Source organism: Sinocyclocheilus anshuiensis, unplaced genomic scaffold (assembly GCF_001515605.1).
Source record: "Sinocyclocheilus anshuiensis isolate Anshui unplaced genomic scaffold, SAMN03320099.WGS_v1.1 scaffold2477, whole genome shotgun sequence".
NCBI lineage: Eukaryota > Metazoa > Chordata > Actinopteri > Cypriniformes > Cyprinidae > Sinocyclocheilus > Sinocyclocheilus anshuiensis.
Genome location: NW_015554065.1, coordinates 408,768 through 411,972, shown reverse-complemented (window position 1 = coordinate 411,972; position 3,205 = coordinate 408,768).

Below are 3,205 nucleotides of genomic sequence, written 5' to 3'. Positions count from 1 at the left end.
GTTTAAAAACCTTTAATTTTTGAGTTAATAGAATTTAAAAACACATACCAACACAATTTTACCTGTGAAAGTTTATCCAGTTTCTTCAGGAATTTAAATTTAGGCGGTTTTTACTACCAGATGCTGTGCAATGTTGTTGCAACTTGAAACTCATTGATTTTTATTGAGTGATGACATATTGACCAAGATGGCGGACGCGTCTACGTGCTGAGGAATCTACCTATACATGTATATATATCTATGGGGGCAATGTTTCTTGTATCTTCTTCGATAAATGTCGCTATTATGTATATTCTATATTTAAATACTTTCATATATATATATATATATATATATATGAAAGTATTTAAATATAGAATATACATTTATGTATTTAAATATATATGCATGTACAGTATATTTTAATATATATAAAATTAGTTTTGAGGATATTTCAAAACATATTTAAATACATTAAATATAGAAATATATATATTTAAATACATTTCTACACACACGCACGCACGCACACACACACACATTTCTATATTTAAATATATATGTATGTATATTTTAATATATATATATTTAATTAGTTTTGACATCCTCAATACGTCTTTGTATAATAAAACTTAAAATGAGTCTCTTGCTGATCTCTTAATGAAAGGTTTGTTCTCCCAAACTATCATTTACCCCAGCAGAAGTGTTTCTGAATCATAGAAACTGTGTGCTAGATGAGGTAGTTTGAATATTTAGATGAGGGGGCGTGGTCTGGCTTGCAGCAGCCAATGAGGTTTTGTTATGCGGGATACAACCCACATGCCATTTGGATGAAAGATGCTCTTTGCTGCCAGATAGTGAAGTTGCATCTACCAGCAGCGGTTAACCAGGTCAACCGGGTCAACCTAACCGGGTATACTGTCTTTTAGACTGTATCTGAACATTTACTCGGTTCTTAAGAGATTCATTCTTCACACGTTCATTTCACTCAAACAGTCGTCGCACAAATGTGGTTCGTGGATGCAGGTCATAATTCAGAGCAACAAACTGTGTTAGTTTAAACAGCGGCAACAGAACTCGACCAGTTTACTAATATCACGTGGCTGATATTTTCATAGACGGGAGAGTCGAACTGCCCTCATGTACTAGTGCTGTTCTTACTTCACTCTTAAGAGCATTTTATCTTGGTTTTATTGGGCCCTAGATAGTTTCTCTTACAGAAACAACTGCATTTTGTCAGTATCTACAGCACAGCTATAATAAGCCACATGCAAATTTCTTTGTTAATACGTTTAATAAGAATATTATTCTGGGTAACTGTTTTTTCATTTGATATAACTTTTTTAAATTTAATATATTTATGCATTAATAATGTTAATGAATATTAGCCATTTATTAGTAAAATAATTACATGAAACTGGTAACATGTAACAATAAGGTTATTGTTAAGTTGTTACCAGTTTCTTGTATTAGTTTTACTGATAAATGGCTGTTTTTATTTTATTTTATTTTAAATTTTTATTTTATTTTATTTTTAATTTATTTCATTTAATTGTATTATTTTTAAATTTTTTATTATTTTTCACATTTTAAGTTTTTATTTTATTTAAGTTTTTATTTTATTTTATTTTTAATTAATTTTATTTAGTTTTTATTTTATTTTATTTTATTTTACTATGGTTCATTGTCCTCAAATAAAGAAAAAATATTTGTATTCATGTGGAGAAATTACTGCTTATAAAACCCATTTGGCATTTCGATTACTGTGCAAACCTGAAGGAGAAGAGTCCAAAAGACTCATCTGCCAAAAATATTTTGTGTTTTGGCAGATGATGGAAACCGCAGGGAAATGAATGATCTGCTTGATCCAGTTGAGTCCACTTGCATCAGCTGATGGTTGTTTGGAAATGTTTTTGGAGTAGTTTTTATGGCCTTTAATCTTTGGGAGCGAGTCAGACGTGTTTAACGGAGTTGACTAGCTGCCCATCAACAAATTACTTCATCCGCCAGACGCTAAACATTATTCAGCGTGAGTGGAAAAATGCTTGTGGAAAGCAGGGAGATACAATCCAGACAGGACAGATATTGATTTTGCAAACGATATCAGGGAAATTGAATAGAACAATGGCTACTTCAGAATGATGATTAAAAACAAATAAATCAATAAATAAACACAAAGACCCTCATCAGACTGTTCTAGGTATAAAGCCTGTCAGATAGAAAAGAGAAAAGTGGGCGGGGCACAACATTACACTTATCAGCTCAGCTCATGAATATTAATTATGTGATGCCCAGTGGTTCTACCTGATTGGCTGAAAGACAGACTTTGGTAGGTGGGAGAATAGAATCAAATACAATAGAATAGAAATATGTGCAAATAACATATCTCCTTATATCTCCTCCCTAATTACGTACAAAATCCTTTGAAAGGGAAGAAAACCAAAGGGCCGCAGGCAGGATTCGCGTCCAGGAAGAGTCTTTATTTTTAGCTGCAGGGTTTGGGCCAGTAACATTTTTAAGGGGGTTTTCCATGTGCTGTCCATCCCTAATTAGACCATCTGATCCAAACAGTTCAGACCTTATTAACACCCATTTCCTTACAAAGAAACTCAACTTTCAATGTCAGAGCTCTCAATAAGAACTCAAACGTTTCTCATCGAATTATTTCAAGATCAAATAATCTGAGCTTGTGTAAGAAGCAAGTGTTTGCCAATTACATTGTTATGATTAAAATCTATAAAAATAATTATAGTGAATAAATTATAAATTATATGAATGAATGTGTACACAATCAAAACAGCTCTAAACAAATATGTGAGAGGATTTTGAAGTGAGAGACAACAGGAGATGGACTTTTTCACTGGAGGAAGCGTTATTATGGATTATGTACTCATATTTTGGCCAGAAGCAATGATTTAAAGTGAAAAATCATGGATTTGTTTCTCACAAACACGCAGCTGTTAACTGATGGACTGGAGTGCTGTGGATTATTGTGATGTTTTTATCAGCTGTTTGGACTCTCATTCTGACGGCACCCATTCACATCCATTGGTGAGCAAGTGATGCAATGCTACATTTCTTCAAATCGGATGAAGAAACAAACTCTACATCTTGGATGGCCTGAGGGTGAAGAAAATTCTCAGCAAATTTTCATTTTTGGCTGAACTGTTTCTTTAATATTAGATACTCCGTATTTTAGAGGTATAGGCATAAGTGGCATCGTTTT